This window comes from Anas acuta, chromosome 1 (assembly GCF_963932015.1).
Source record: "Anas acuta chromosome 1, bAnaAcu1.1, whole genome shotgun sequence".
NCBI lineage: Eukaryota > Metazoa > Chordata > Aves > Anseriformes > Anatidae > Anas > Anas acuta.
Window position 1 is genome coordinate 174,073,881 of NC_088979.1, and position 10,090 is coordinate 174,083,970.

The 10,090-nt window shown below is 37.7% G+C and overlaps 1 long non-coding RNA gene across 2 annotated transcripts; it reads right to left on the reverse strand.

Annotated features, from left to right (window-relative positions):
- Positions 1-463: 463 nt before the first annotated feature.
- Positions 464-5,707, reverse strand: LOC137850304 (uncharacterized). Of its 2 annotated transcripts, none has more exons than XR_011092454.1 (4): positions 5,593-5,707; positions 1,404-1,639; positions 1,135-1,252; positions 464-649 (listed from the first exon to the last, which is right to left on the reverse strand). It is a non-coding gene; the product is annotated as an uncharacterized lncRNA (long non-coding RNA). The 2 variants fall into 2 exon arrangements; XR_011092453.1 differs by having other exon boundaries at positions 1,135-1,269.
- Positions 5,708-10,090: the final 4,383 nt, after the last annotated feature.

Consider the following 10,090-nt stretch of genomic DNA (forward strand, 5'->3'; position numbering starts at 1 on the left):
CTTTGAAACAAGTAAGCTATTAGAGCCTTAACTTCTTTGTTTATAATGGAAATGCTCACTGACCCTTGACTATAGAGGTGCTCTTGCACTGTTGTAATAAACGCCAGGCATATCTAACATATGTGCAATCCAGGAATGCGCTGGCTCCTTGCCAGAACACTACTTTATGCCTGGTATCTAATCCTGCTGTGGCAAAAACAGTTGGGGATTTAGATATATTGTGAGCAGTTTCTCTGTTAAGCACCTATGTGTGTAACTAAAATGGTACTTCTCTTTACATTTTAATTGTTCCAAAGAGCTTAGAGTAATATGTTTACTTCTCTCTCTCTCTCTTTTTTTTTTTTTTGAATCTTTCTAAAGCATCTTTGTACTCTTCAGGTCTCCTTCAGAAATTAGCAGAAAGTCTTCTGCAATATGTTGCAGAGAATATGTGAGCTCTTGTCTTGTTTGAAATTTGTGGGAATTTTGTCACTGTCTTCCATAGCGCAAGACTTATCTGTGGGAATTTTCAGCCCCAGTTGATAAGCTTTTCAAATAACTGTAGCTTAGTACTTCTTTCCAGCTGTGGGAAACTGCATGTCAGTTAGGATGAGCCAGTCTAAATGGCTGGTGTCTCAGCATCCTCCTGGGTGCAGGCTGTGTTCTCCTACTGATCTCCTCATGCAGTAAAAGAAAAAAAAAATCCAACCAACCAACCAACCAACCAAAAAAAAAAAAAAACCAACAACAAAAACAAACAAACAAGAACAAAAAACAAACAAACAAACAAAAAAACACAAATAAGCTCACAAAAATACAAACAAGAGGTGAAACAACCCACCCTCCACCCCTTCCACCCTATCCACCCAGATTTCTGCTGGGTTAGTGAGCCGAAATGGGCTCCTTGAGGTGTCAAGGAGAGGCAGAGCCACGGAGGTAGGAGATGTAGGAAAAGCAAATGGGAGAGCAGAGACACTCTCTGGGAGACATCTGGCAATTACAGCAGCTCCGTTGCCACATGAAACAGCACCTTTGAGTGTTTTCTACAAGCCAAGGCATTCTTGCATCTCTTCAGTGAGGAGCACCTGGATGTCCTTGTCTGTGTGTCCTTTTTATAGCCCTGAGCTTTCCCATGGAGATGCCCCATGGCCTCACCTCCTCCCTGCTCCTCTTGGGTCTCCTCTGAACTGGGATAGCCCCTCAGGGGTACACCAAGTCTTTGTCCTTGCTCTGAGATGAGTGGCAAAGCTGCGCACTGCCAGAAATGCACAGCCTGTGTAAAACAGATATCTGGGCAGAGATCAAGAGGAGGCCAGTGCATTAAAAACCATCAAGGTTCAGCTGGCACTTCAAGAGGAGAGAGAGCCTAGATCTGGATGAATTTGGATGAATTTCAGCCCTTTTGCTGTCTATACCCTACTCACCTTCCTTCCCCTGCCATGTATATGGGTTATGTGTACCAGGGAGCAGGATGGAGTGATTCTGATTTTTAGAACTGCCTGCTGGCATTTGTGAATGTTTTACAAGTGCTAAAAATGTTTCCAGCTTGGCTGGGAATTTTCTGATGTGTTGATATTTGCAGTCCATTAAGATGAAGGGTTGGCAGTTGTCACCAGCATCTAGAGCTCTGTAGTTTCTTCAGCCTATCTGGAGCTTTGATCTACAACAGCACAAATGAAAAAGTGTTAAATCAACATATATAAATATACCTTCCCCCCAGAATTCATAACTGTCCTTATGACCTCAGCCTTGGACCTTCCCTGAAGTTTAATGACCAGTTGGGGTTAATGGCCCAAAGTTCCACCTCAGGCGATTAACACTCTCAGGCAGTCATTAATTCTCACAAAATGCTCAGGGTCTTTATTGCTGTTGCTTAAGTGATGCTCAAATGACTGTGAATATTTACACCCCTGCTGTGGATGCAAGAAATAGGACCTTGCACAGTATTTCAGACCTCTCACTGTTCAAAACGGTTTCAGTACCTGGTAGCAATCGCTTCCACAAGCAATTTAAGGAGAAACTTCAAGGTACTACACTGAGTAGTTATCTAAAACTGTGGTTTGTTTTATAGTTGTGCGTGTTGCTTTTAAAATAATGAATATAGAGGCAGATTCCCTGCCCTGAGGAGCCTACAGTCTAAAGACCTGATTAAAAAAAAATAAAAAAAAAATAAAAATATGCTTAATTTTATATTTATTTAAAATATTTGAAGGTGGTAACACGCATTTGCTTGCTGTTATACAGATACTTTAAAATTTAAGCTGATATTGCTTATAATTTTTTTTTTCCATCATAACTCTTTATGTTTAATGTTTTCAGTAAGATGAGACGCAGGACTGGGCTGCTCAAGCTCCCTGCCACAGTAAGCCCTTTTCCAAGAAGACATCATTGCAGGGGCCAACAGGTTACTTAAGCAGACAGTTTTTGAAAAGACAGTGCTGTTTAATACTTCTGTATTTAGGAAGGAACATTGGATTGGGACAGGCCTTGAGGAGCACTAAATCAGCTCTTAGTTCTTTTGAACAGAAGAGGTTTAACACCAGTGTTAGATCATTGTTAATGAACTGACCTGGCCCAGCTTAGAGAGGCTCGGAGATTCTCATCTTCATGTTGAGATTCTCAACCTTCTCAACAGCTGTTTTGTGAACCTCACTGCTTTGGAGACTATAAACCTTCTTCATGCTATGGGGCATCTTCCCATTTCCATTACCCTATGAGGTTGTTTTATTCTTAGATGAAGACTGTACACTGCTTACTACAGGTGGGATGGAAGATACTGACCATCCTCCTAACAACACATGAGAAGCTTCTCCTCCACAAGAAAGAGGTTTTAACTGGCACCCATTTAGGTCAGGACCTTGATGCTGGTGCTATCCTGTATGTCCCCTCTTTTGTTTGTAGGGCTTTTGGTTTGACATTTTACTCTCACAATGTTGTATTCAGAGCCATGGTTACACATCATGTTTGGAAATGGCATCTGGGTGTGTTTCTGTACTCCTCTTTTCTTTTTGTTCTGGGATCTCTTTGCATTTTGTCATCTCTCCTTTTGCCTTTTATTTATTTATTTTAAAGTCATGGGTGACTACATTGCAATGAATAGATAGATATTCCAGAATGTATTCTTGCAGTAATGTTGTAGTTCTAAAGATTTTTTCTGTAATAAGTCCTGTTTCTTCTCCATTTTATTCTTTACAGATATCATTGGCAGTATCATCAAGACTGGCACATGTTTTCCACACAGATCTCTTGATTCCAGTTTTGAATCTACTACAGATTCTTCCTTGTGACTCAGCCAAGTTACATAACCACTAAATATAAAAGGATAATAGCATTTTCCTAACTTTTAGGCCATTTAGACACTACAGTCTATTAACATTTTTAACAGTTCATATACCAAATGACCCTAGGATGTGCCTTCATGCTGGAAAGCTTGATTAATTTTTCCAGTTGACCTAATAAAAATATTACCCGAATGTGTAAACCCTTCCTGCCTATGTCCTTAGACCTCCTTTACTACAGCAAAGTACCTGTAGTATAACTGAAATAGGTACTTACTAGAGGAAATATAGACACTTACACTAAGAAACAAGGAGCACCCAGAAAATGCACTCTATTTTTGTCTGAGACACAGGCCCTGTGAAATAGCATTTTGTGATGTTAATTTTCTGATAAAACACTCTTTGCCTAAATAGAGGCAGATATCAAGGTTATGAGCATTATATAAACACTTAGAAAGGGCAGAAAGAAATATAGAATTTTTAATGAATTAGCAAAATTTCTTTAACTAAAGTTTTAAAGAAAAAAAAAATTAAAAAGTAATAGCAGTAGTAGTAATAATCCACCACCAGTGGGCAGAGATGAATGTTACGGAAAGGGCCTTCCTAGGAAGAAGGATCTTTTCTAGGAAGGGGCTCCCCTTGAACGTTTGAACCATGACTTTCCTAAGACAGAGTCTGCTGTAATAGAAAGGAAGGGCTCCTAACTGCAAGAAAATGCATAGGAAAAAGAAGGAAAACTGGGGAGATAGCTATACTACCATCACCTTCTTATGATACAAAGAAAAGAAAAATCAAGTGGGGATATCCAAAGATAAAGGAATATCAGATAGAAGGAAATAGAGGAGGAAAAACGCCCCCAAATCCCAGTGACTGGATAGACAATGAATCAGTGCCAATATTGTATTTATTATTGTATTTAACCTAGCTAGGAAACCAGGTGAAGTGAGGCAGTAATAAATGCAAAAAAGCAACCTGCACATGAAGATGGAAGAATTCAGCTTATTAGAGCATGACATGAATCAGGATATTAGAGATAGCAAAAAAATGATACAATACTAATTGCAATGGGAGTGCAGGTACCGCGTGGTGTACTCTGTCAAAGAAATGGAGAAGGGATTCTTAAGATGTAGTAGCATTATGTATTAAGAGCATAGCTGGCCATCAAGAAATCTTAATTAGCAATATGGATATTAGAGGATTAGTCTGTGTCAAAATATGTTTGGAAAAAGTCCTGAAAGAGATTGTAGAAGGATAGGCATGGGGTTCTACAGTGACCTGAGATTACTTCAGTATCAGGAGAGAGATAAGCTACCAGGGTATTGTATCATTATGGGAGACTTTAAATTTCACAGTCAGAGACTGGAGAAGAGATGCTACAACTGCAGTAGAATCCAGTAATTTTGAAAGTAGAAGTTGAACCTCTGAGAGATTATAGTATTTTAAGTTGGTGACAGACAAGTAGTGAAAATCTTGTAGAAGAAACAGTAGAGAAAATAATATGCTATCAAGTGATGACAGTACTGACTATGTTTCACTTTAAATGAAATAGCAGTACATCCAAAGGCAAGCTGGTAGCTAAGGCTTTTAACTGTAAAAGGGCAGACTATATCATATCAAAACAGTCTGAAGAGTAATGGCACTGAAATGGGGTAGAGTGCAGGTTTGTGATTCATATTGCCAGGCATAAGAACACTGGATCTTGCTGGACAAATAATTCTATTAAATAGGCTACTGAGATTTGCCAAAGAATCTTCAAAAATCAAAAAGGATTTGCTCAGGAAAAGAAACCAGAAGTTGGAAGATTGAAAGTAAGAGATCAGAATAGGAACTCTGAAAACTCAGGATAATTTAGTTCTTGTGAAATCAGAAGCAAGGCTTAAAGATCCTCTAGATATAGTGAATAAAGAACTAAGACAAATGTAAAATTGCTATTTAAAGCTATTTTAAGGATGCTCCCCTACAAAAATAATTAATACTTTGCATCTGCTTCTGAAGGTGAGTAGGTAGAACACAGATGCAATAACAGGATTGTTTATGGGAAATAGGTTTATGGAAAGGCCCCATTGAGTTTAGATCAGGACACATCAAGCTGGTATATCTAGCTGAAGGAAGACAAGTGTGGCAACTTCAGTTAAAAAAGGGTGCCAAGGAAGGGCAACCTAGCAACTATAGACCAGCCATTCTGAAATGCAAGATTTTAGGGAGAATGAAAGACAGGAAGAGAAATAACAGATGCCTTAAAATACAACACTGATTTACTAAGAGGACCAAGTTTCAGGTTACCTCACTCATTGACTTATTTTGCTAAGGGAAGCACAGTAACACACTAACCTACCCGTTCTTCTATAAAATGCTTCATGGAATTGATTCATATTCTGTGAGATGAAAATTAGTACAAGGAACCTTCTAAGCTTCCAAAGGGCAGGCACTGGCAAATTATGCCAAACAGGAAATTAGCACTCAAGAATAGCATTCCAAATGAAGTGCCTTAAATACTTTCATTAATGGCCAAGAAGTGGGTGTGCACTAATTAAATTAGTGCATTTCCACAGGTGGGAAGCATCCCAGTAGGGCTCTGGTTAACTTGCAGGTCTCAGTAAAACGGTGGGGTTGGCTGAACTAGGACAAATTCCAAGGTGATGTATTTAAAAACCAATAGCAAGAATGCTTGCTACCCATTGAAAATGGGAACAAAAAGGGGGGAAAAGAAAGGTGGATTTGTATTTGTCAGACAATGAATGTCTCTAAGCCATTGATAAGATTTGATGCATCTCAGGAGAAAAAAAAAAAAAGAGAGAGAGAGAAGAAGATTATAGGCAGTGACAAGAGAAGTAATTCCAGTAGAGAGAGGGAAGCACTGATGCACTGTAATATGTTACCTGGAACCACTATGCATGGTTTTGGTTGCCTACATTCAAGAAAGAAAAAAAAATCAAACAAAAAGGTGCAGAGAAGTGCTGCATCACTATATGACAGGAAAAGAGAGCTTATCATACAGGACTAAGGGGGGTTTGCTGGGTGTTGTTAGCCAAACAAAAACTAGACAGATAGGATTACTGCCTATAAATGCACTGAGGTGTTAAAACCAAGGAAGAGAAAGCAGTTTAGTTGAAAGGGCAATGCTGACACACACGGACAAAAGCCCAGGAATAAATATACTCTAGAAATTAAAAAGAGGCTACTATTTACTTATGCATTTTGCTATGGACAAAACCCTGTCTGCTTTTAAGATGGACCTTGATAAATGGTGAAGGGGATTATGCACATTACCAGAAATATCAGAGGACTGAATATCGGACTCAAGAAGTCCTCCCCGCTTATCTGTGACTTTTTAAAATTTCTACAATAAGAAAATGCCATACTTGGAACATGGTCATTGGACCTAAAAAAAGTTACTAGCCCAGTTTAGCTGAGCTTAGTTTAAGCAACGATATTTGCAGACAAGAATAAGACTTGCTTGTATTGTTTTGGGGAAGTCACACACTGAAATTTCTCTGTAAGGGTTTGAAATCAAAAGAATTGCTCCTTCAGAAACTGCACTTTCTGGCTGCACGTCTCTCTGTGTGCAGATCGAGTGCAGAGCACTGTTTCCTAGCAACTACTAAGGACCACTGGCTTTATAAATCAATCTCTGCCAGAATATCACAGAAACCACGATAAATGGGAAACATTTAGTAGTCAGAAGGCTTTCTACTTCCTTCACTTTCTGGTCTGCACAGAAAACTCTTTTAAAGGAGTAGATAATATCAGCGTTTCTTCATAAGTGAACTGAATTTAAAACCTGGTTCAGGTAGCTTGTTTTTCAGCTCCCCTGGGGTACATGTCCACATGTCCATGAAAGGTCCCTCTTCAAGATGTCAGTTACCGGTTTTCTCAGAGACAAAATTATCTTAAACTTCATTTGAAAATAAAAGAAAAAAAAGGAAAAAATGCAGATAAAGAAAGAATGAATAATCCTGGATAAAACTCCAAAGAGCACCAGGAAGAGAGGGAGTGATAACAATCAGTCAAAGCCTGTGGATGTGATTCTACCCGTCTATGCAGTAAATTAGCTTCCAGTGTCATGTTCATTTATAAAATTTAAATAATCTGATTGACAGCAACATTCTTTTTTTTTTTTTTTTTTTCTCACTTTTAAATATTTCTACTCATTTCTCTGTTCAACTATCGTCCCCACTCTACAAGCTTCCAGCATCTGCTGATGTAGCCAATGGGCTGAACCTGGATCTACCATGTTGTTAGTGCACTGGAAAATCCCATTTTCCTTTTGTGCAAAGCACAGGAGAACACTTCATTAGGGTTTTGTTTCAGAAATACACCAGAGGTTTTGTCACTCTAGTAACACTGGGTTTACAAAGTGAAAACTCCCAATATGTAAGGGGAGAAAAAGGCTCTCCTAGTGCATTTAAAAATAAAAATTATTGAAGAGCTCATTAAATAAACAATATGTTCATCTATATTGTTACTGCATATTTCAACAGCCTGATGGGACACACTAGCTTCCATCTTTGGGATTAGTACTAATTACTTAATTTCCAGCACAGAGTGGTGTCCATCATGAAATCACAGCACCAATCTGAGAACGCTCTGCATGTCATTTTGTCATCAACACTGTCAGGACAAGACTGGTGGGTGACTTAAGGGTGAGTTTGAAAAAGAGAGTACTCAGGATACTAAACTATGACTGATGGCAGCAGTTGACAGATCTGATGCTTAGATTGTAAGCTCTTTAAGGTGGGAAATTGCTTATATATCACAGAAAAGAAGCCATACACATTTGTGGTGCCATATAAATAGTAGTCAGTCATTCTGCTTCTGAGCTGGAAGTAAAATTAGGAAGGGCTAACATTTCCCTTTTCAAAATTTTCCTCTACTTTTAGAAACATTTTAGGAGATTATTTTTTTCATGAAACTAATTCTGTTTTGTTATAATTAGTAATGTATTGTTGTAGGCTCAGAAGTTATTTCCTCTTTTACTTGTACTGTTTATAACCAGCTGATTCATTCTATTCAGAGATGAGACTGTGTTACACTGGCATCTCAAATTATTCTTTGCCTTTTTTGTTGAGTCCTTTTGAAGAAGATGTGTTTATGGTCCCATTGTTCAATCAACAAAGTATGCAATTACAAATCTTTGGTCTTCTGATGTACTTAGCAAATCTTTTCAGTGTACAATTTACCACCTGTGGCTTTTCTTCATCTCTGAAAAATGCTATTATCTTAAATGGCCTATTTCTAATTGCAGTGTGTTTAATTGCTTGGATACACAAGGGTCTGTGTTGACTACTGTTGTTTTCTGGACATGTTCAGAAAAAAATGGGTATCTGTGTACAGATGTCTCTAGAAGGGGCAGGAATTTTACTGCACATTTCTCCTTAATGGCAACGGCTGTCAGCAGGTTTATGATAACATTCGTGGAATTATTGCCCTCCTGAGAAGAATTTCCATTCCAGACCATCTCTATGGGAGATCTCTATAAAGATGTTACCCTGCCATATCTCTTCTCCTTGGTACTCTGTTTGAAATGTGTGGTGTCACTGGAAAACTATCTTGAGCCAAGTGTGCTTCTGCTGGCTTCAGAAAACTGCTTGACAGTGGTATACGTGACTATATTTCTTTATTCTAAGAAGGAAAATTAAAAAAAAAAAATCATTCAAAAGAGAGAAGGGAGAAGGTCTTGTAAACAGAAAGCACCTGGAAGCATGTTCAGTTACTCTAAATGTATGGTGTCATTGTTATTTGTAGAGACATGGTACTAATTTGCAAACATTTGGAGAACTGTCAAATGTTTGTGTGAATATTTATGAGTCCTCTGTGTTTCACCACTTTTAGCACAGGTGGTCATTTGACCAAAAAAAATCCCTCTAGGAAATGTACTATTTGTTGTTCATCATTCATCTTCCTATTGTGCAAATAGTTTGCCATCCAGAGAACAAAATAAGTAGCCTGTGATACAGGACACAGAGCAACTCTTGCAATGGACAGCTGAACGAATAGCTTCAAGCAAGTCACGTGCAGAAAATTATTTCTCTCAGCAACTAAACAAATGTTTATCAACTGTAAGGCTTCCAGGGCAAACATTATCTTATTTATTTATTTGCTTATTTATTCATCCTCTACAACAATGGGATTGTAAACCTTGTAAAGGTCTGCAGGCATTAATATAATAAAAGTATACAATAATAGAAAATAATAAATGCCATTTAAGAAACCTCCATTGGATAGTACAGATCTCAGAAATAGAAATAAAGATATATTAGAAACAAATTTCCTACAAGTAGATTTACCTTAAAATAAAGAATTACCAAATCCTTCTTGATTTACTGATAAGTACTCAAGCTAAAAAAAAGATTCTACTAAGACAGATTGTAAGATTTCACTCCATAGACTGGGAATTTATATTTTAACAAAACCAGAAGAGAGTCTAGAGAACTGTGAGCTATGTGAAATGAGCTCCAGGAAGTATTTTTAATGATCATGGAAAAGAGAAAATGTTTCAGAATACAGACTTAAAACCTTTGAAACGTATTTGTTTTTTATATTTTAATTCTATGTTTTGATTTTATTCCAACCATTAATGTTCAGTGACTATAAAGTTAAAGAGAAGTAGAAGCCTATTTAGAAATATTTTTCTGGATAAATATATTATCACACCAAGAGGGAGCCTGCTGCATAATTTGAGCTTGCATTGTGACTACTCACGCACCATATGTTGATCACCGGAGATTACATACGCATGTATGTTACATCCTGCAGTAACAAATGTTAATAGTTAGCAATATTTAATGAATTAGGTTTATGAGCTGTCATAGTTCTATTAGGTTTATTCATGT